This window comes from Sarcophilus harrisii, chromosome 5, assembly GCF_902635505.1.
Source record: "Sarcophilus harrisii chromosome 5, mSarHar1.11, whole genome shotgun sequence".
Lineage (NCBI taxonomy): Eukaryota > Metazoa > Chordata > Mammalia > Dasyuromorphia > Dasyuridae > Sarcophilus > Sarcophilus harrisii.
Genome location: NC_045430.1, coordinates 149121913 through 149146782, shown reverse-complemented (window position 1 = coordinate 149146782; position 24870 = coordinate 149121913). Strand labels below are relative to the sequence as shown.

Sequence of the window (24870 nt, the reverse complement as noted above, 5' to 3'; positions counted from 1 at the left end):
TTCTCCTGTTATCTTTTCATTTTTCTATTTTCGATCAGTCTAATCAAATTAAAACTTAAAGGCAGGGATAAAGAAAGATTAGAGAACAAAACAAAGATGGAATTTATGTGTTTGAATGTGCAATGTATATCCTGCTTATTTTTAAAAGGGTTTTCCATGACATTTTCCACTGAAAAGTAATATAAACAAGAAGAGAAAAACAAGAAACCCTATAATAATAGGAGCACAACAAGTAACCATTACCTAACATTTGAAATGAGCTAATTACTATGGTTGGGCACTGACTTTGCCTTTTTGTTTCCTGATAGCTAAGGAAGAAAGGGAAACATTTTGTGTTTCAAAATTTGCTCTCTGCCTCCTTTATATATTAATTTGTGGGGGAAAAATTTTCTTGAAAATAAAATCATGGAAAGTTTTATCATGTTTTTCCTGGAGTAAGGAATTTGATGATAATATGAGACAATATCTTCAACTTCAGTTTTACAGAACATGTAGAAATTCTCTTCAAAGAGCTTTTTTTTATATAGAATTCCAAGAGTATAATATTGATTCTAAAATCAGTAAAAGCATTTTTGTGAGCAAGACTAAGATTAAATTATCTTGATATGTTTTTTAATGATGTAATGTAATAGGAGAGTTAATTTTTAGAATTTCATGAATGAATAGTTAAACTTGATAGTTGTGTCCTCTAATTCGAATCTTAGTTATCTTTATTAAGCTTTTAAAAAAAATTAAGCTTTTTAAATAAAAAAAAAATACCTGTGTATTAGGTTGGAACCAGTTCAGTTCATAATTGATTGTCCTAACTTTTGGCTCAAGTTCTGATTGTGCTGTTGTTTCATTATTCCAGGTTCAGGCTCTTTTTAGCTAGTGAGGATACTTTTTGAATAAATAGTACATTATCAAGTAAGTTAGCATTTAACTTTCTTCTTCCTTATGGAGTAGAAAGGTAAGGAACACAAAATAAATGTAATCCTTATATGACCTCCCAAGATCAGAATCCATCTTGGTACATCCACAAAGTGTATAGAAGACACTGATTTTTTACAAGCTTTTTATTTTCAAAACATATGCGTAGATAATTTTTCAACATTTATCCTTGCATTGCCTTGTGTTTCAGATTTTTCCCTTTCCTCTCATTCCCTCCCCTAGATGGCAAGCAATCTAATATGCGTTATACATGTTAAAATATATATTAAATCCAATATGAAAACATATAATTTTTTATTTAATTCACCACATTTGTATCTGCTAGACATTGACTATATAGAACAAGTATGCCATACATCTAGCTCTCAAGGAACTTATAGACTGAAATGGGTGGGGGAAGATATATACAAACTTACCCTGATATTTAAGATTAGTATAAATGAAAGCCCACTCAGAATTCATGAGAAATTAGAATCAGCAGAAATTAATTTCTTTTGGAATTGTTGAATTTTTTTTTAAGTTTAATGAAGGTGACATCTAAACCGGGTCTTAATGAATGGAAGGAACTGACCCCTTCTCTGCTTCCCTCCCTCAAAAAATGGGGTTGAAATAGTAGAGTTCATTTTAGGAATGGAGATTAAAGATGGCAAAATAAGAATGTGAGGAGAGTCTCTGATTTGGCTTGGGAGCTAATGTGAAGGGTGGAATGCAGAATCTATGTCCTGGAAGGAAGATTGTCAGAGGATTTTTACAGTAATTTAAGTTAGAAAATGAAAGAATTTGTACTAGACAAGTTAGAATATGAATGAAAAAGAGAGTTTAAATGGAAAAGACATTATAAAAGTAGATGAGAAAAATTAGCAGCTGATTGAATATATAAAAAAGTTGGATGAGTCAAATATAATTCTAAAATTATAAGAATTGGTGGCTAGTAGTGCCATTAATCAAAATCAGGAAACTTCAGAAGGAATAATTTTGGAGGGCAGAAGCAAGAGGATTAATTTCATTTCTGAAATGTCAAGGGATTAACAGACTAAGTAAGTAGAAGTATATAGTAGGTAGTTGAAATGTTGAGCCTGGAGGAGCTTTGGGATTATGGGAATGTAGATATAATAATAGAGGTTGGTAGAAAACCGTGAGAATGGATTCAAAGGGCAGAAGGCTGTCGAAATAATGTATTACACACAGAAAGTACTAATCACCTCTGGAAATTCATGTAGGACATTTATGCCCTTTGAAATCCTTCTTAGAGATTTAAAATTTTGTAATTCATTTGCTTCTCTTATATATTGCCAGTTCCTTCTGTTTCTCTCCCTACTTTTATTTTAATCTATTAGCAGCCCTGTAGAAGCATAAGAGTATTTTCCTACACTCCCGTCTCTCATTGTTATTCTCCTTTACTATATTTTATCCCATTCCAATCCTATCTATTCCTACCACTTTCTGCCTTCTGGAATTCCTTTTCCATAGTGAGCAGATTCTTCTTCTTTCTAGACCTCATGCTTATATTACTTCTGCCCACTTATTATTCAGTTGTTTGTCACGTGTGACTCTTTGTAACCCATTTGGGATTTTCTTGACAGATACTGGAGCGATTGTCATTTTTTTCATCAGTTGAAAATGAGGAAACTGAGGCAAACAAAAATTTGCCCAGTTACATGACTTGCCCAGTGTCACACAGCCAATAAATATTTGAGACTGGATTAGAGCTCAGGTTCTCCTGTCTGTAGAGCCAACACCATATGTGCTGTGACATGTAGCTGACTTTCCATCTGCTAGCCTTAATCGATACTTGACTTTCCTGCATGTTGATACTGCATTGCTAACCATCCTAGCCAACTAGAAAGTGGTGGTGGGAATAAGTTTTTAAAAGGCTTTGAATATCAAAGAATTTTGTATTAGATTCTGGACATGATAGGGAGCTTTTAGCATTTAATGAGTTAAAGAATGACAGAATTAGACTGAGAGGATACATCCTATGTGAATAAGGGGCCAGGCATTCCCACTAGCTGTCTAGGAATTACTGCCTTCAGGGCAGGAAGGCCAACCTGTCTGAAGCAGTAGGACACTCAGAGATACACATAAAACAAAAAGTGCCAGAAAGTCTGTCATTAGCATCTTAATCACCATTTCTACTATGACTCTAACAGAGATATCCCAGAACTCAAACTCCCAGAATTTTGATAGTATCAATGTCGTCTCCCAGACCATCAGGCTTGCTTCTTATAGTCCAGCTCCTGCTGAGAAATCACTGGAGAAGGGGCTACCCTTCCTCAGTACTATACCCAGCAAAGATTGACCAACTACCAACAACAAGCAAATGAGTGCAGGAATTCTGGGAATGGTACCACACATTCTGCTTCCAATCTAGTCTTCATAGCCATCATATAGAGAGGTGGATTCTGTGATGAAGAGAAGAGAAAGAGTAAATGTATATAGTATTTAGGGACTTTAATTTAAACCTCTCAGACCTGTATACCTAAGCAATAACATAAAAAATTAATTAAGAATCTGAGTAAAATATCAGGAAAAAGTTAAGATAAAATAGACTTCTCAAAAAGATGAAATGAGAGTTGAATGTTAATAAATTAGGTGTGGGAGCTTCATAAAAATTGATCATATTATGAGGTCAAAAAACCTTCACAAATTGTTGTAGAAAAGCAGAAACATTAAATGCAATTTTATGGACCATTATACAATAAAAGTTTAATAAAGTGCCTTTGTGGTAAAGTTGAAAAGTTAATTGAAAATTAAAGAATTTCATCCTGAAGAATAAATGGGTCTAATTGTGGAAACAATTCATATTTCATTAAAGATAATGACAAAAATGAGGCAATATACCAAAAATTGAGGATGTAGTCAAAGCAGTACTTAGAGGAAATCTTACATGTTTAAAAACTTTGTTTAGTAAAACAAAGCAAGCAGTTCACTGGATCTGGTATGTACAACTGGAAAAAAAAAAAACTCTTGAAAACCAACAAATTAAAAATCCTCAATTAAGCACTAAAATAGAAATTCTGAACACCCAAAGACAGATTAGTTAAATGGGAAAACAAGCCATTAATGTAATAAATAAAATTTGAAATTGGTGTGTTGGGGAGAAATGAATAAAATCAATGAATAATTGGTAATTATCCAATTTGATTTTAAAAAGTGAAATTGCTAGTTTTAAAAATGAAAAAAAAAAAGGAAATTTTTATATTCAGTGTAGAAGAAATAAAAGAAATTATCAGGAACATTTCCCCCAATTATATGCCAGTAAAATAATGTTTACAAAAATTAAAGTGCCTATATTAATTTAAATAACCTTGTCTTAGAAAATAAATTTTATAATACACAAATGAATTTTTAAAGAAAAAAGATCATATGAATTTATAAAGTGATTTCTGCTAAACACTTAAAAACATTTCTAATATTATATTAATACTACATAAGCTGATTACAAAAATAAGAAATTCAAGGCATCTATTAAATTCCTTCCATGACACAAGTATGGCCTTGCCATCATCTAAACCAAAGAGTGTAAACAGAAAAAAAAAACTACAGATCAATATCCCTAAAGAATAGTGTAAAAATTTTAAATATCATTAAGGAATCTGTAGCAATGTATCACAAAGATTATACACGATGACCAGTTTAAACTTACACTAGCAATTCAAGATTGGTAGGAAATCAGGATTGATAGGAATCAGGATTGATTAGGAAAACTGTAAACATAATTGATCATATTGTTAGCAACAAAAAATAATGATAGTAATTAATGCAGAAAAAAAAATTTGACAAGTTATAGCATCTGTTCCTTTTCAAAACACCAGGAAGACTAGGAATATACACAACTAGCTTTACTTAGCTTTTTTCTTCAAGTGATTGAACTAGCCTTATATATAATTGGGGTAAGCCAGGCAATTTTCCAGCAGGTCAGAGATAAAGCAAAGATATTCCTTATCACTATTACTATTCAGTATTTATGCTAGAAGCACTAACAATAAGACAAGAAAAAAGAAATTGAAGGAATAAGCACAGGCAAAGAGGAAACAAAACTATTACTTTCTGCATGATAGAATAGTTTACTAGAAAAATCCTAGAAAGTAAACTAAAAAATTAATTGAAATAACTAATAGCATTAGCAATGTTACATTGCTTTTTGCTGGGATTTTTACTTAATTTGGTAAAAACAGGTGAAAACTTCTTACATAATTATATAAATTATTTTCATATATTTTATACTTTTTTTTTTTTTTACTGTAAATCCTTGACAAGGTTAATCCCTGTCAATTATTTAGTTACTCATATCAAGGGATTATTTCTGAAATTTAATTGTCATTAAGAAGTTGCAGTATCTGCTGAAATAAAACAAAATAAACACCTTTTACCTATTTTTACCAAACTTTATATTTAGGTAACTCTATTGGAGTTGAGAAATGATAGATATATATTTCTTTAAATTACTGTGTTTTGAATGAATATAGCTCTTTTATTTCTTCATTATGATCAGTGAAAAGCTAGATACTTTGCCAGATACTTTGCTAAGTTCTGGGAACACCAAAGATAAAAGTGAACTAGTTATTACTTTCAACATTCTATAGTGATTTTTATGATGAGGTCACCGAGTTTGTAAGTCAGGTTTATTATGCTAGTGTCCCTTTAGTCCTTGACATCTTCCTTTTGATTTAATATGATCATTTCTTTCAATCTTATTATTAAATTTTATTTTCTATCTTTTCCTTTTTCTGCTCCTCCCTTACCTCAAAGATCTTAATCTGTTAGGTTTGGGGTGACTGATTCTCCCCTTTTAATCCAAGTGGGAAAAATCTACTCTTCCATGGATTTTCTTTTTTGATTTATCTGTTAACATCACTGTATTATAGATTTTGGAGTTTTAAAAAATCTTGAAGGTCAACTAATCTGACTTGTTTATTTTTTAAATTTAATTTAATTTTTAAAATATTTTCCCCCAGTTTCATTGGAAAAAAATTTTTTTTAACATTTGTTAAGATTTTTGAGTTCTGGGTTCTCTCCCTTATCCCCACCCACAATTTAAAAATTAAGTTAATAAAAAGAAAGAGAATGCTTCAATTTGTATTAAACATAATCAGTTCCTTCCCTAGGTATGGATAAGATTTTTTTACCACAAGTCTTTCAGAGTAGTTGTGGGTGACTGTATTACTGAGAATAACAGTCATTTACAGCCAGTCATCCCAAAACATTGCTATTACTTTGTATGTACTACATTTCACTTTGTTCATGAAGGAATTTTCCAGTTTATTTTTTTTTTCCTGAGAGCATCTTGCTCATCGTTTCCCAGAGAATGATGATATTCCATCACAAATATATATCACAGTTTATTGATCCATTCCCCAATTGCTGGGCATCCCCTCAATTTCCAATTTTTTTGCTTTGAGAAGAGAACTGCTATGAATATTTTTTGTATATATAAGTGATTTTCCTTTTTTTTTCTTCTAACCTCTTTTGGTATTTATGCCTAGTAGTAGTGGTGTTAGGTCAAAGGATATGCATGAATTTACAGCCCTTTGGGCACAGATCGTATCTTTTGATCATTTTATCAACTGGGACATGACTTATTTTTTAAAATAAATTTGAATTTGACTCAGTTCTCTCTATGTTGGAGAGATGAGGCCTTATTAGAGAAATTTGCCTTGCAAAGTTTTTTTTTTTTAATTAACATTGCTAATTGGATTTCCCCCCATTTATTCTCTCTCCTTTTACCCTATCCCTCCTCAAAAGTGTTTTGGTACTGATCACTGCCTCCCTCAATATATTCTCTCTTTTTAAAAAACTCTTCTCCCTTCCCATATTTCATTCCCCTCCTGTTTTCCTGCAGGATAATATACATTTCTATACCCCTATTGAGTATGTATATTATTTCTTATTTGAGCCAGTTCTGACAAGAATAAGGTTCACTCACTCACTCCCATTTTCCCCCTCCATTGTAAATACTTTTTCTTGCCTCTTTTTTAATAGCAGATAATTTGCACCATTCCACTTCTCCTTTTCCCTTTCTTCCACCCTTCAATTTCATTATAATACCTGTGCCCTCTGTGTTTATACTCCTCCTAATTGTCATAATAATGAGAAAGTTTGAGTTAAGACTTTTTTTAATGAAAAAAACTGAGGCCCAAAGATATTAATTGACTCTTTTAAGCAAGATATTTGCTTAATTGTCTTAGTGTACTCTTTGGCCCTAATATACTTTTAATATGACTAATATGTTAATTTTCTATAAAAAATGCATAATGTTGCCACATATAACATATTTTAAAGCTAAAGATTTTTTAACCTTGGAGTATGTTAACTAAATAAGTCTGGATTTACTGGTTCCCATTTTTTCTGAGAGTAGTTTAGCTGTAATTCTGGTTGAAGGAAGTAAGATTGATTAAAGAACTTCTGAAAGATTAATTCCAGTTTTGTGATTTTGAATTCTATATTCTAATAGTGATAAAAATTTTAAAATATTTGTTAGAACTCTTTATTCACCTGGTCCCAGGAATTATTCATATATGAGTACTACAATGAAATGAATTTTCCTGTTTATTTCAATTGGTGTAGGAGAAAATCTAAGCCAAAATAGTAGCAAGGCTTCACCAATAAAGGAGTGAAAAGAACCAAGAATTGATTAGAACTATATCTGACCATTTAAAGGTAATGTAAATGGGAAAAAAGTATCATTTTAGATGCTTTTGAGATTAGTTAGCTCTTCCTCAGCTATTGCAGTGGATTCCAGGGAGCAGGGAGATTATTTCTGGGTATCCATTACCTTTTAGTTCAGTTGATAATTTCCAGAAGAACGCTGAGTTGACAAGAAAGAGAAGATAAATACGTACAAGCTTTTCTGTTCTCTATGTAGTCTCCATGCCCACCTGATTTATTGGAAGCAGTGAGCGTGAAAGTCCAAATATGGGAAAATAAATTTTAAGTTTTCTAAAAAAGACTTCAGGGTTAATTCTGGAGAACAATTTGGAACTATGTCCAAAGGGCTATCTAAACTGTGCATACCCTTTGATCTCTTAGGCCTGTATCTCAAAGAGATTATAAAAGGGTGAAAAGGACCCACATGTGCCAAAAAAAAATTTATGTGGCATCCCTTTTTGAGTGGATGTTCATCAATTGGAGATTGGCTGAATGAGTTAATGTTACAGAAATATTAAGGAATATTATAATTCTATTAGGAACAATCAGCAGGATGATTTCAGAGAAGCCTGGAGAGATTTATATGAAATGATGTTGAATGAAGTGAGCAGAACCAAGAGAACATTGTACACAGGAACAACAAAATTATGTGATGATCAATTCTGACGGATGTGACTCTCGTCAACAGTGAGATGATTCAGGCCAGTTTCATTGTTCTTGTGAAGAGAGTCATCGCATTCAGAGAGAGGACTGTGGGAACTGAGTGTGAATCACAACATAGTATTTTTACTTTTTGTTGTTTGCTCACATTGTGTTTTCTTTCTCATTTTTATTAAAACTTTGTTTTCAAAACATATGCTTAGATAATTTTCAACCTTCACTCTTGCAAAACCTTGTGTTGCAAATTTTTTCTCTCCCTTCTCCCCACTCCCTCTTCTAGACAGCAAATGATCCAATATGTTAAACATGTACAATTCTTCTATACATATTTCCACTATTATCTTGCTGCACAAGAAAAATCAGATCAAAAAGAAAAAAATGAGAAAAAAGGACTTTAGGATTAGAGAACTTAATTTATAGTTTTGTTTCCCCCCCTTTTGGGGAGGCAGTTGAGATTGTGACTTGTCCAGGTTCACACAGCTAGAAAGTGTTATGTATCTGAGGTTGGGTTTGAACTCAGGCCTTTTTGACTTTAGGACCAGTGCTCTATTCTTTGCACCTTTCAGGTGCTCCTAAGTAAACAGTTTTGAAATGTAAATAGCTTCTTCCTTAGAGGGACAAAAAAACTGTGTCCAAGTATAGGAGAAAGCAGTATGCTTTAGGGTTAGGGTTTGAAGTTAGTTGGCCTGAATTAGTTATGACTTTGTTAATTACAGCCTATGTAACCTTAAGGAAGTTATTTAACTGCTTTATGACTTAATTTTTTCTGTAAAATGATATGGTTGGATTATAATACCAGATCATACAGAATTCTGACTGATTTAGTAATTAATATATGAGGTTTCTTTCCTAGTGAACAGCATGAGAAATGGAGAATTAAAGGAACATTAATAATAATAATAATAATACATTTATATTTACATAGTAAATAAATCTACTTTTCACAAAAACCTATGATGTTAATATTTCTTATATTGCAAGGGGAGTGAACTGAATGTGAAGGAATTCCTTCCAGATCTAAATCCTATGATCTCGGGGAGTTTGGGTTTTTTTTCCTCTGATCTATACTTTGTAAATGTAAATTTGCAAAAAGATCTTCTGTTTTGGGTAGATTAATTCTTATTTGTTGTTTATACTTCAGAGATGATAGAACTTCCTATTCTCTACTATTTTACTCTTAATATTTTATAATTATATCCTTATCACTCTCTATCAATCCCTCTTTGAGAAAACTTCCTTTTCTTTATCAAGGAAGCAATAGCTACTAAATAATATCTCCTAAACATTACTATTTTTCACATGCATGTGTTTGAGAATTCAAATCTTGAAAAAAAAAAAACAAACAAACAAACAAAAAAACACCAGAATGTACTACCTCCTAGTAATAGAAAATTGTTTTCTTTATACATAATTTTTGTTAGGGAAATAATCAAAACCAACTTCATCCTGCAGACTTTGCATACGTAAATAAACATAAATAAATGAAGAGTCTGATTTTATTAGTTATCAAGGCAGATTAGCATCTATCTATAATGTAGTAGATCTATCAACTACATTATGCTGTTTCTCTCACACTTTACAAACCAGGTCTTATTTAAATTCACAATATCCCATGAGATAGGGAGCAAAGATATTTATAATCCTCATTTTATAAATAAGGAAACTTAAGGCTAAAAGCTGTCAAGTGATTTTGCTTAAGGTCATCTTAATAGCAGAGTTATGATTTAAACTCAGATTTCTAATATTACAGTACTATACAAGCTGAACATTAACTATTTATTTTTATATTCATAGTCCACTTCCTCTTATCATGTACTGATTTCAGTAGCAAATAGCCCCTTAGTTAGTATTTCTGATTATTGGATCTATTAGCCATAACATGTTCCCTGCTCTGTCTGACTCTTGTTCTTTAATGCTTAAGCTTCTGATATTGCAATTCATATCCACCCCTACCTCCATCACCCTACCACCCTCAAACACACAAACAACATACATAAAGGCAGCTTTTGAGAAGGATTGCATTAACATTTGGAAGAATCAGGCATGTTGTCACATAAAAGATGGCCCTGGAACTGAATCTTGAAAGAAGCTAAGTATTCAGAGGCAGAGTTGAAGAGTGTATATTACATAGTACAAAGGCATGGAAGTTGAGTGTCAAAATAATGAAGAACAGAAATAAGGTCAGTATGGGTAGACTGTATATAGATTGCTTGAATAGTGGCAGTAATTTGTAATTAGGCCAGAAAATAAAGTTGTGGTTAGTATATAATGATGTTTAAATAAATTCCAGAGTAATAATTACTTGAACTCAAAGGTTATAGGGAGTCGGTGTTTATTGAGATATCTGAAATTTATTTGAAAGCCTAATGACCATTCCCTATCACTTTAGGGAAAGCATTTTGGTAGCTATGTGGAGGATGCATTGGTTCAGAATTGATTGGAGACAGGGAGATAAACTTGGAGACTATTTACTACCTTAAAAATCTCTCAAATGGAGAAAAGCAGAAATATTAAATATGTGCTTTACTGACTAAAGTATAATAAAATTTGTATTCAATAAAAGGCTTAAAGGATGAAAAATTTAAAAATTGAATTAACTTATTAAAGAATTGGTGAGTCAACTAAAACAATTCATAGAAACAAAAGGTAATTTCATTAAAGATAATAACACTGAAATAATGAGCCATAATTTTTAGGATGCACTTAAAGCAGTTTTTTAGGAGAAAGTTTCTATCTCTAAACACTTTTCTTCCACAAAAGAAAAAAAGAGAATATCAACAGAGCATGCAACTGAAAAAGAAAAAAACAAACTAGAAAACTTAAAAAAATTAAAAACTCAATTAAACACAGAAATAGGATTTCTGAAAATCAAGGAAGAAATGAGCAAAATTGAAAGGCAAGAAATTTAATTAATAAAATCAGAATCTATTTGATTAAAATTGAAGAGACTCAAATTATTCCCATTAAAAATGAAAGAATTCACATGAAGAAGAAATAAAAGAAATGAGTAGAAGCATTTTTCTTAACTCCATGGTTAGTAAAAAACAGAAAACATGAAAGAAATGGATGAATGTTTACAAAAATATCAGAAAAAAATTGAATAAATCATAAACAGGCTCCCAAAGGAAAAACAAAACAGTGGACCAAATGTTTTTCCAAGCAAAATCTATCAAACATTCAAGAATAGAATATATGTTCCAGTATTATAAAAAACTATTTGAAAAAAATAGGAAAAGAATGTGTCCTATCAAATTCCTTCTGTTATACAAAATAGTTTGGATACCTAAACCAGGAAGTCAAAACAGAGAGAAAATCATGGACCACTATTTCTAATGACATAAAAAATTGTAAATTGTAAATAGAGAAACATCTCCAACCACTAGAACATATAGAAATAAGTTTGATCCTTTTTTTTTTTAATAATTATGGTAAATAGTGTATCTAAAACCAAGAGCCAGCATCACATATGTAATGAGGATGAACTGGAGACCATTAAGATGATGGCTAAAGAAAATGTCATTTTTTTGCCAGTAGTGTAGAAAATGTTTCTGGCAGTGTGGGTTATAACAATAAGACTAGGAAAAAGAAATTGAAGGAATAAGCATAGGCTGTTAATTATAATATTATGTCTACATAGCTATAAGTCTTGTTTGAAATTTTCTAAATTAACAGTCTCAGGCTTCTACACTGAGAAGAAAAGAGTGTAATAAGTTTTATTGTTGACAATAGTGCCTCTTTACAAATAAAAGCAGTTTTGCTTTTTAAAAAAAGGAATAAGCATAAGCAAAGAAGAATTTGTTTTTTGCAGGTGTTTTCCTGTTTACTTAGAGAACAGTAGTAAATGATTAGTTAAAAAAGTAATTCAAACAAATTCAGCAAAATTATAGGATAAATTTCCATAAATCATCACCATTTCTGTATATTACCAACAAAATCTAGTGGTAGAATATAGAAATTTTATTTAAAATAGCTACAAAATGTATAAAATTCTTGGCAGAGTCTACACATAGACCCAATATATAAAAATAGGTGGGAAATGTTTTTTTTGGAAATGATGTCAGAATTTTAAAAGTTTGAGCAATATAGGTAGAACTGAGCCAGTATAATAAAAATGAACAGTATTTCCTAAAGTAATTACTTATTCATTGCCATACCAAACTATCAAACCAAAGAATTACTTTTTAAACCTTGAGAAAATGAAGTTTCTCAAGGGAAATACTGAATAAAAAAATACAGTGGGTCTAGAAGTGCCACATCTCAAATTATAGTAGAAATTAATAATTATCAAAATCATATTATTTAAATAATTATGTTGATGAGTGGAGCATATTAAATCTATGACATAAAAAAGTAAATGAGTGTAGAAACTCAGTGGTTGATAGGATAGATGTCTCCATCAACTGCAGTAAGAACTCACTATTTGACAAAAATTGATGGGAAAACTTGAAGTCAGTCTCATAGAAATCAGATATATTATAATATTATATACAAATATAAGCATCAAATGGGTACAAAGATCTGGATATAAAAGAATATCATAAATAAATTAGAAGAGCAAGAAGAAATTACCTTTCAAATCTGTGGATAAGAGTAAATTTCATGACCAAACAAGGTAGTAAGATGCTCACAGAATATAAAAGAAACGATTTTTATTTTATAGATTTAAATAGGTTTTGCACAAACAAATTCAATAATGGTGAGATTAAAGGGAATACTGTTAACTAGGGGAAAAACCTCTGAAGCAAGTTTTTCTGATAAAGATCTCATTTCCAATATGTACAAAAAATTACATTGTTTTAAGAATGAGTGATTTCTCACTTCAGCGATCAGATTGAACACAATTGAACACGCAGTTGTTGAAGGAAGAACATCCACATCCACATACATGCAAAAATATATTCCAAATTACTAACAATTTAAAAATGCAAATTAATGCATCTTTGAATTTCTACCTTATACCAGTCAGATTGGCAAAGAGAATAAAAAAAGAAAATGGCAAATGTTGATAGGGTTTAGGAAAATAAGCACATTTATGCCTATGCTAAAGTTCTGAATTACTCTTAACTAACCATTTTGGAAAATAATTTGAAACTTTTAAAAAGCCACTAACCTTTGGGCAGTGCCTTTGACATTGCAATACTTTTAGGCCTGTGCCCTAAAGATATTAAAGAATGAGAAAATGATCTTAGATTTTTAAAAACTGAACTTAAAAAATAAAACAAGCATTTCCATAATAAAGCAGAATAGAAAAAAAGAGAATTGCACATAAAAGTGCACATCTATTATATATATTACTTTTAAATATTATCATGTAACTTTTTCTTCCCACCTCCCCACCTCCCTTAATAATTACTATTAGACACAAATATATGTATGTATATATACAGGTCAGTTCTTTCTCTGGTTTCAGATAGCATCTTTCCTCATAAGAGCTTTGTGATTAATTTATAATAGTCTAAATGATTTGATTGCTCACAATTGTTCTTAAAAGAGTATTGCTTTACTGTTCTCTTGGTCCCTATTAATTTGCTCTTGGCTATTGTATTTAGGTCTTTCCACGTTATCTAAAATCATCCAGCTCATCTTTTCTTACATCGTGAACATATACCACAAAGTTCTTAGGCATTCCACAATTGATGGGCATCCCCACAATTTCCAGTTCTTTGCCACAACAAAGAGAGGTGCCACAAATATTTGGCAATTTTCCTAATCATCTTTGGAAATAGACCAAATAATGGTATCAGTGGATCAAAGGGTACAGGCAATTTAATAACTCTAAATGTAATTCCAGATTGCTTTTTAAAGTCTTTGAATCAGAACAGATCCACCAGCAATGAATTCTTCCATATCCTTTCGAACATTTGTTGCTTTCCCCTTCTATCTTTTTATCCAATCTCCTAGGTGTGAAATAATGTTGCAAGATTGTTTTAATTTACGTTTCTCTAATCAATAATGATTTGGAACATTTTTTCATATTACTATAAATTGATTTGATTTTTTTCGTTGGAAAACTGCCTGTTCATTCCTTTGAGCACTTATCAGTTGGGGAATGACTCATATTTCTATAGATTTAGCGTTCTTAATATATTTTAAATATGAAGTTTTTATTTGAGGAACTCTATAAAATTTCTCCCCCGTTTTTCTGTTTTTCTTCTTATCTTAGCTACATTGGTTTGTTTAAAAAAAACTTTATTGAAAATAATCAGAATTATCTATTTTATACCTCATAATATTCTCTGTCTCTTGTTTGTTCATAAATTGCTCACCTATCTGTAAATCTTGATATGTTCTTCAAATTTTGTTGTGTTATCTTCCAAATATCTAGGTCATGCATCCATTGTGATTTTATCTTGGTTAATGGTGTAAAATAATATGCCAAATTTCTTCCACTCTGCTTTTTAGCTTTCCCAAATTTTTAAACTGAAAATGAATTATTTCCCCAAAAACTCTTTACTCTTGTTAAATGCTGTTACCATATCAATTTGCTACATAAATTATATGTGTATTCTACCCACTGATTTATCTTTTTTTTCTTACCCAGTACCAGATTGTTTTGATAATTAATGTTTTATTATATAGTTTTAAGATCTGGTATTGCTAAGCTTCCTTCTTTTACATTTTTTCACTATGTTTAAAAAATATATATTGTTGATCTTTTGTTCTTCCAAATGAATTTTGTTATTTTTTTCTAACTCAGTGAAAATTATTGTTTTTTGTAATTTAATTGGGATGGCATTGAATAAATAGATTAAGTAAAAATGTCATTTTTATCCTATTGACCTTGCCTGTCTATGAATACTTAATACATTTAATTTACTTAAGGCTGATTTTATTTGTATAAAATGGGCTTTTTTAATGATTTTGTTCATATAGTTATTTATTGGGTTTTTTTTTTTGACAGGTATACTCTTAATGCATTTTATACTATTTAGAGTAATTTTAAATGGGGTTTCCCTAGCTGTCTGTTCCTGTAGGGTGTCCTTTTGGGGATAATAGGAATACTGTTAATTTATGTGAGTTTACTTTATATTGTGCTACTTTGCTAAAATTATTATTTTAATTAACTTTTTTTAGTTGAGTCTTTAGAATTTTCCACTTTTATTTTCATATCATTTGCAAAAAGAGAGTTTTATTACCTCATTCCCTAATCTGATTTTTTTCTACTTTTTTCTTTTCTTATCACTATTGCTAGGAATTCCAATATAATATTGAATAATTGTTGAAAGTGGGCATCCTTGTTTCACATCTGAACTTACTGGGACAACTTTTAGCTTATCCCCATTACAAATAATACTTACTAGAAGTTTTAAGTAAATGATTCTTATCAATTTAAGGAAAACCCCATTTATACCTAAACTTTCATGTCATCTTAATAGAAATAAATGTACTTTTATTAGGTGCTTTTTCTGCATATGATTTTTGTTACTTTTATTGTTGATATCAATTATGTTTAATAGTTTTATTTATATTAAGCCATAATTATATTCCTTGTATAAATATCATCTGATCATAATGTACAATTTTTATAATATATTGTTATAATCTTTTAGCTAATATTTTATTTAGGTTTTTGTATCCATATTCATTAATGAAATTGTTCTGTAATATTCTTTGTTTTTATTTGTTCTGTTTTAAATATCAGTATCATATTTGTTTCATAAAAGGAGTTTGATAGGACCTTTTCTTTATTCATTCCAAATAATTTATTTAATATTAGCAGTAGTTGTTTTTTTAAAACATTTGATGGAATTCACTTGTTAAATTTACTTGGTCCTGGTACCTTTTCCTCAAGAAACTAATATTCGGCCTATTCATTTTCTTTTCTAAATCAAGCCATTTAGATATTTTATTTTCTCTTCTGTTAAATCTAGGTAGTTTATAGTTTTGTAAATATTCTTCCCTTTTATTTAAATTATTAAATTTATTTGCATATAATTAGCAAAATAACAAATAATTTGATTTTGTCTTTATTGTTTTAGTCACCTTTTTCATTTTTAATACTAGTGGTTTGGTTTGCTTCTCTCTTTTTAATTGTATTAATCAGTGTATAATTAAATTGTATTTAATAGAAAAAAATTCTATTTTTTTCATAATACCAGCTTCTAGTTTCATTAATTTACTGTTTTTGATGGTTAATTTCATTAATTTCATTTTTAATTTTTAGAATTTCCAATTTAGTGTTAATTGAAGATTTTTAATATGTTCCTTTTCTATTTTCTAAAATCGCATACCCAATTCATTGGTTTGCTCTTTTTCTGTTTAATTGACATAAGTACTTAAGAGAGATGAATTTTCCTCTAATTAGTTTATTATATGCCAAAGGTTTTGGTATGTTATGTTCTTATTGTCATTATCTTTAATGAAATTATTGTTTTTAGGTTTTGTTCTTTAATGCACTCATTCATTAAGATTACATTATTTAATCTTCAATTATTTTTTCCTATATTTCCATGATCCCTTATTAAATATAACTTTCATGGCATTGTGTTTTGAAAAGGAAGTATTTAGTATTTCTGCTCTTAGCTATAAAATTTTAATGTCCTTTTATATGGTTAATCTTTATAAAGATACTGATACCTCTCAGGGAAAAAAAAAAGTATTTCTTTAATTTTCATTCACTTCTCTCTAGGTATCTAACTTATTTCAAATTCTATTCCCTTCTTTGACTTTTGTTATTTATTTTTTTGGTTTGAAGATCTTATATATTCCAAAAATATTTTTAGCAGTTCTTTTTGTGGTTGACAAAGAACTGGTAATTAAGAGGTATGTTCTTCAATTGGGGAGTGGCTAAACAATTTTAGGTATATGTATATGATAGAATATGATTTTATTATAAGAAATAATTGAAGAGATGGTTTCAGAGAAACTTGGGAAAAGTTGTATGGAACAAATGGCAAAACAAAGTGGGCAGAATCAGGAGAACATTTATACAGTAACAAAAACATGGTGAAGACAAACAACTTTGAAAGATTTTAAGATCTTTGTTCAATACAATAATTAATCATGATTCCCATAGGATTGATGATGGTCTTTACATTTCATCTACTCACAGAAGAAGTGATGAATTCAAGATGTAGAATGAAAGATATTTTTGGATATGAATCTTGTCAGAATTTCTTATACTTGACTATGTATGTTTTTTGCAACATTTTTTTCCCTTTTGAAATGGAAACTGGAAAAGGAATAAATAATTTTAAGTTTTAAAAAATTTCGGGGGGGTGGGGTTTTATTTAGTATTTTATTTTTCCCAAGTTATATGTAAAAACAGTTTTTAATATTTGTTTTTAAAACTTGTGAGTTCCAGATTCATTTTCTTCCTCCCTCTCATCACTGCTTTGAGAATGCAAGAAATTCAGTATAAGTTTTATATGTGTAGTCATACAGAACATTTCCATAACAATTATGTTGCAAAAGAAAACATAGACCCATCCCAAAACAAAATTTAAAAAAGAAAGTTAAAGAAGTATGCTTTTCTTCATTCAGGTACCATAAGTTCTTTCTCTGGATATAGATAGCATTTTTTATCATAACTCCTTCAGAGTTTTCTTAGATCATTGCATTGCTGAGAATAGTTATGTCATTCACAACTGATCATTTTACAATATAGCTATTATTACTTTATACATAGTGCCTTTTACTTTGGATCATATCATGGAAGTTTTCCCAGATTTTTCTGAGAGCATCTTGCTCATTATTTTTTGTAGTTATTCATCATCATTACATAGGACAGTTTATTCTGTCATTCCCCAATTGGTGGGTATCTCCTCAATTTCCAATTCTTTGCCCCCAGAAAAGATCTATCAATGTTTTTATACATATAAGCTCTTTTCCTTTTTTAAAAAAAATTAATATACCTAATAATGATATTGCTAGGGCAATGGATAGACTTAGTTTTATAAACTTCTGGGTGTAGTTGCAAATTGCTCTACAGAATATTTGAATCAGAACAACTGCATCAACCATTAATTTTCCCCATATACCCTCCAACATTTGTCATGTTTCTTTTCTGTCTTGTTAGGCAGTCTAATAGGTGTGTCAGTACCTTCAGAATTGTTTTAATTTGAATTTCTCATATCAATAAAAATTATTTTTATATGACTAGAGATAGTTATAATTACTTGTGAAGACTTCTTGTCTTTTGATCATTTATCAGTTGGGAAATGGTTCTTATATTTTTAAATTTGACTCAGTTTTTTGTGTTTGAGAAATGAAACTTTATCAGAGAAACTTTTTTTTTTTCATGATTACTTTTCCTAATTTCTCCCGTTTATTCTATTCTGTCTCCCCTTTCACTCTATTCCTTTTCTAAAGTGTTTTGCCTCTGATCACCCTCTTCCTCAATCTACCTTTTCTTCTAATATTACTTCCCATCTTATCTCCTTCCCCTTCTACTATCCTGCAGGGTAAGATAGATTATTATATCCAATTGAACGTGTATGTTATTTGAGCCAATTCTGATGAGAGTAAGGTTCAATCACTCCTCCCTCTGCTCTTCTTTTCCTTCAGTGTAAAAGGTTTTTTTTTTTACTCTTTTAAGTGTGATAATTTACCCCATTCTACTTCACTCTTTCCTTTTCTGCCAGTGCCTTTCTCTCTTACCTCTTTTATTTATTTTTTAATATCATCTCTTCACATTTACCACCTGTGTACTTTGTCTATATATACTCCTCTTAGCTGTCCTAAAAATGAGAAAGTTATTACAAAGTTCTTGTGAGTTGCAGGATTCATCTTCCTGTATAAGAATATAAACAATTTAAACTTTTAAAATTTCTTATGATTTTCCTTTCCTGTTTACTTTTTTATGCTTCTCTAGAGTCTTCTATTTGGAAATCAAATTTTCTATTCAACTCTGGTCAAGAAGTCTTGAAAATCCCTTTATTTCACTGAATGCCCTATTTCATTGAATGTCCATTTTTCTCTCAGTGAATAATAATTACACTCAGTTTTTCTAGGTAGGTCCTTTAATGTAGAAGCTACTAAATCTGGTTCTAGAATAACAAGGCTGTTTTCCTTGACAGTTTCTCAAAAGATGAAGCATAGGTTCTTTTTTGTTGATCATGGCTTTTAGGTAATCCAATAATTTTAAAATAATCTCTCCTGGATCTGTTTTCCAAATTAGTTGTTTTTCCAATGAGATATTTCACATTGTTTTCTATTTTTCATTCTTTTGGTTTTGTTTTATTTTTTTTTTCAATTTTTCATGGTCATTAGCTTCCATTTGCTCAGTTCTAATTTTTAAAGAATTATCTTTTTCAGTGAGCATTTGTATCTCTTTTTCCATTTGTCCAATTTTGCTTTTAAAACAGTTATTTTCTTCACTAAATTTTCTCCCTATTTGGCTAATTTTGCTTTTTAAGGCATTCTTCTCCTCATTGGCCTTTTTGTGTACTTCCTTTACCATTTGACCTAGTCTGATTTTAAAAGGTATTATTTTCATAAGTATTTTTTTGTTTTCTTTACCAAGTTATTGACTTGCTTTTCATGATTTACTTGCATCATTCTCATTTGTCTTCCCAATTTTTCTTCTACTTTTCTTACTTGATTTTCAAAATCTATTTTGAGCTATTCCATCATTTGAGACCATTTCATATTTTTCTTGGGAGACTTCATTATCTTCTTAATATGTATTTTGATCTTCCCTGTCACCATAGCAGCTTCCTACAATCAGAATCCTTTTCTGTTGTTTGCTTTTTTCCCCAGCTTTAATACTTGACTTCAAATTCTTAGTTAAAGTAGGGCCTTCACTCAGGATGGAGGGTGCATTGTTCCAAGCTTCAGGGGTTTTATGCAGTTGTTTTCAGAGATATTTATAGGAATCTGTAAGTTTTTAGTTCAGAGAGGTGTGTTTGCTCTGTGCTAGTTTGTGAGTGATCAAAAGCATGCTTTTCTGCCCTGGAACTATGAAGAGTGTACTAGGGCTCCTCCTTGCCACCCAGATCTGTAACTGGGAACCCAGTATGAGCAAAGTAACAAGAGTTTTGCTTCATTGATATAGAGACACCTGTGTTCTCCTTCTGACCAGTTGTTTGACTCCTTTACTATCTGTGGGCTGAGAGCTCTGGAAACCACTATTTCTACTACAACGATTCAGTCACCCTCCACCTCCTGGTTTGCTGGGACTGGACCTGTGCTGGCCCACCCTGTGCTGAACTATGCTCCACTCTTACCCTGATATGACTGACAGGCCTTTCTTCCCAACTTTTCAAATTGTTTTAGTCTGGACAATTGTTTTACATCATCTTTTTGTGTATTCTGATGCACTAAATTTTTGTTTAAAGTCATTTTAAAGACATTTAGAGGGGATTGGGGGAGCTTGAGTCCTTCTGCCATCATAGCTAATGCTTTTTAAATAAAAAATTAAATTAAATGTAGAGAGAAAAAACAGTCTACCCAGTATTGTGAAGCTCCATTATTGGAAGGATGGTAGATGTCCTTAATAGTGATAACAAAATTCATAACAGACATGTGTTGTGGATTAAAGCTCAAGTACCATTCAGTTCAATAAACTTGATTGCTTTAATTAGGCTATGCTGGAGCTGAGTTTTTGGAAAAAATTTTAAAGATCATGGCAAATTTTGGTACTCCTCCCTTAAAACATTTACTTTGTCCATTGCTTTATTTAATTGATGTCAAGGAATATCCACAATTATGGTAATTCTGCTAAGTGAATATTTGGTGAAAGATCCTAGACAATCAGATACAGGGGTGAGTGGTGGGAAGCACCAAAAAGGATGGAATGCTTATGTAGTTATTTTCCCATTGATCAAAATAATATTTAAATGTGTAAAGCATAGCATGAACCTGATATAAGTGATATATTGATTATATTGGAATCTATTTATAGGTGGGAAGAATAGTAGAATAGTTGTTATTATGTTGTTAAACTGCCTGAGTAATTTGGCCAAACTCTTGAAAACTTATCATGGTAGAACTTAAAGATCATTTAATCTAGTCCCCTAATTTTAAAGATAATGAAACTGAGGCACAAAGAAGTTAAATGACTTGATTGTTATTACTCAGCTAGGAAGTGGAAGTCTTGCTTGGAATCCATTTTTTTAAACTCCAAATCCAGGGCTCTTTACAGTACATATCATACTATCTCTTAATTACTACTAGTTATATAGTGCTCCTTAAGCATTGTGTGGAAGAGTGGTATTATGATTATCAATATTCTTTTTAAAAAGCAAGTTCAGATAGAATAGACTTCAGACAAGAGGATCTTGCTATTATTCTTTATATTTTCTCCCTGTTTAAAATTTAAAAATTAAATAGAAAATAGAAAAATATGAAATAGAAAAAGAAAAACTTGTCATGTGTATAGCAGAACATATAAGAGAATTAGAGATATGTGACTGATCCTTGCAAAATCTTCCATTCCAAATTATTCTCTTCTTCCCCCCCATCCCCTCCCCTAGGTAGGTAATACATAAGTCTAATAGTGGGATTTAACATATATTTTAACAGGTAGTCTAATACATGTTAAAATATGTTAAATCCAATATATGTATACTTATCCATACAGTTATCTTGCTGCACAAGAAAAATTGTATCTAAAAAGAAAAAAACCTGAGAAGGAAAACAAAAATGCAAGCAAACAACAACAAAAAGAATGAAAATGCTATGTTGTGATCCACACTGAGTTCCTCCAGAACTCTCCCTGTGTGTAGATGGCTCTCTTCATTACTAAACAAGTGGAACTGGTTTGAATCATTCTCATTGTTGAAGAAAGCCATGTCCATCAGAATTGATCATCATTTAGTCTTCTTGTTGCAATGTGTAATGATCTCCTGGTTCTGCTCATTTCACTTAGCATCATGTAAGTCTCTTCAGGCTGAAGAAATTATCCTGCTGGTCATTTCTTATAGAACAATAATATTCCATAACATTCATATACCACAATTTATTCAGCCATTCTCCAACTGATGGACATCAATTCAGTTTTCAGTTTCTTGCTATTACAAAGAGGGTTGCCACAAACAGTTTTCACATGTGAGTCCCTTTCCCTCCTTTAATATCTCTTTGGGATATAAGCCCAGTAGTAATACTGCTGGATCAAAGGGTATGCACGGTTTGATAACTTTTTGAGCATAGTTCCAAAATGCTGTCCAGAATGAGGATTCTTTCACTACTCCACTAGCAATATATCAGTGCCCCAGTTTTCCCACATCCCCTCCAACATTGGTCATTATCTTTTCCTGTCATCTTACTGGCATTTCTTATTAGCAGAGATTCCCTTAATCTTCTTGGACTCATATTCCTGACTCTCCCCACTGTTCTGGAGATAATAATAGTCCCTGTGTTTAGGATTGAAGCTACCTCCAAAACCAATTAGTCCCAGGACTCCCCTTGCTATTTCACTAGAACTAGCCTGAAGGTATTTATACTTCACTTGGGCCAAAACTGTGTCTTAAGGTCTTTCTTGGAGTGGTTGTCCCACGAAGACCTACCTTTCTTCTGCTTTCAGGTTGTGGTGGTGATGTTTTTTTAAAACAGGTCTATGTTCACCCTGAGGAGCAATTTTGTTTTGCTTGTGAAGGAAATCTAGAGAGCTTGGAATTTTCTGACCTACTCCATCATTTCCCCAGAATCCTTTTATTATGTTTTATATTTAATGTTCTATAGATGGTTGCATAGGTATGTAGAGTAACTGGTTTTTTAAATAAAAAGAATTAGTACATGTATTTCTTTGTAGACTTAATTAAAAGTATCCTAAATATAATCCCATGGGGAGAACAACATGAATGATTTGTACTTCATCTTTTTATCATAAGATTTTCCTTTCTCTTATTTCTGTAGCTATCTTTATTTTGATAATAGGTTAGCAATTTTTATTCTACTTATTAAAATAGTCTTCAACACAATAAATACTATTTCTCAATCATACAAATTTCATAGTCTAATTTTAACTTCTATTTATGTGTAATTTTAAATTTTGTTCATTGCTTTACGTTTATTATATATAAAAAAGTAAGCGGTACTATTTTCATTTTAAATATGAAATTGAGATATATAGAAATAGTTACTTCCTTTTTGTCATATCATTGGTAAATACCAGAAATTAGATCTCAATCCAGGTATTCTTATTGCCAAATTCCACACTGCCTTTCAGGCAGGACCTTGTGCTCTAATTCCATCTAAAGTTAATAAATTATAATTTAATGCCATTTATACTTTTGGTATTTTTCATCTTTAATTTTCTAACATTTAATTTACACTGACACAAAAATGTTCTGTTAACAGTCATTCATTGTTTGTATTCTGAAAAAAACATTTGTCTTTTTTACTTATATGTACCGAAAGCACAATATTAGTTGTCAAATTCTGTAAAAAGTAAGAATTTTTTTAAAAAAAAATACCCTCTTCCTGACTTTTGAATAGACTATTATTTCTTCGTCATTTTGTACCTTTTAGCTAAAACTTTAGCACAAAGATGATATTAAGAAGTTTTTGTCTGTCTGAGGCAGACAGAGCCCTGAACTTCAGGAGGACCTGAGTTCAAATTTGACTCCAGACACTAGCTATCTGACCTAGCTGTGTTAATCCAGTTTGCCTCATTTCTTCATCTGCAAAAATAGTTGCAGAAGGGGAGAGACAAACCATTCCATTGTTTTTGCCAAGAAAATCCCAAATGGACTCATCAAAAGTCAGATGTAACCAATTAACTAAATAGCACCAACAAATAAGGCATGTAACTAGCCCTGGCTGTCATATCAGAGGATGACAGGATTTGGGCAAGTCAAATAATTTCTTGACTTCTGTTTTTCCCAATTGTGAGATCAACTAGATGACCTGTGAAAGTTTCTTCTGATTCTAAAACTGTGATTTAAAGTTGGAATAATTTTGGGGATTATAGTCATGAGAGGAGATGAGTGCCAACATGCCCTTTACAAAAGAATTATGAAGATAGTTGCCACCATGTTATTTCCTACATACTTAGCCAAACTGTTCTACTTGCTCTTCTTTATATGGTTGTTCCATCTCCTGTTTGTGTGTACAGGCTGTTCCCTATTGCTTTGAATAATCCTCCCACTTCACTTCCTATTGGAATCCCTAGCTTTCTTCAAGGTTTAGTTCAAGTGGCAATCTTACACAAAGCCGTTTTTAACCACCTAAATGTTAGTGCCTTTTTTTCTAATAGGAAACTACTTCATGTTTTGTGCATATTATTAATGTTTTTATGTTAGTTCTCTCCAATAGAAAACAAGATCCTTATGAGGAAAGGGATTGCTTTTTTGTTTGTTTTTTTATATTTCCAGCATGCTAACATACCATCTTGTACTTAGGAGCTACTTAATAAGTGCTTGTTGAATGGATTTTTATTATATTTCAGTGGAAATTTTTAACATCATCATCATTGTAATAATGAACATTTATGATGCTTTTACAGGTTTTTAAGCATTTTTTGTAATCAGCCTATGATTTATATAACAGGTATTTTCTAAAGTTTTTCAATGAAGAAACTAAATAAAATCAATATTTTATTCAAGCTGAGGTATGAAACAATACTATTTTAATATCTATCCTAGTATATTTCTCAAAATGGTATCCCAGGAGTCATTGAAGAGTTCTGTTAGTGCTTTATAGTCACAATTACTTCACTTTTCAATTCTCTTGTACAGTGTTAGGCTAGAT

The 24870-nt window shown here is 30.9% G+C and overlaps 1 protein-coding gene across 10 annotated transcripts in view; it reads left to right on the top strand.

The window, feature by feature from the left end:
• Positions 1–24870, top strand: part of SRPK2 (SRSF protein kinase 2) — a 253606-nt gene that overhangs the window by 155939 nt on the left and 72797 nt on the right. The gene's annotated exons all lie outside the window — the stretch shown is intronic.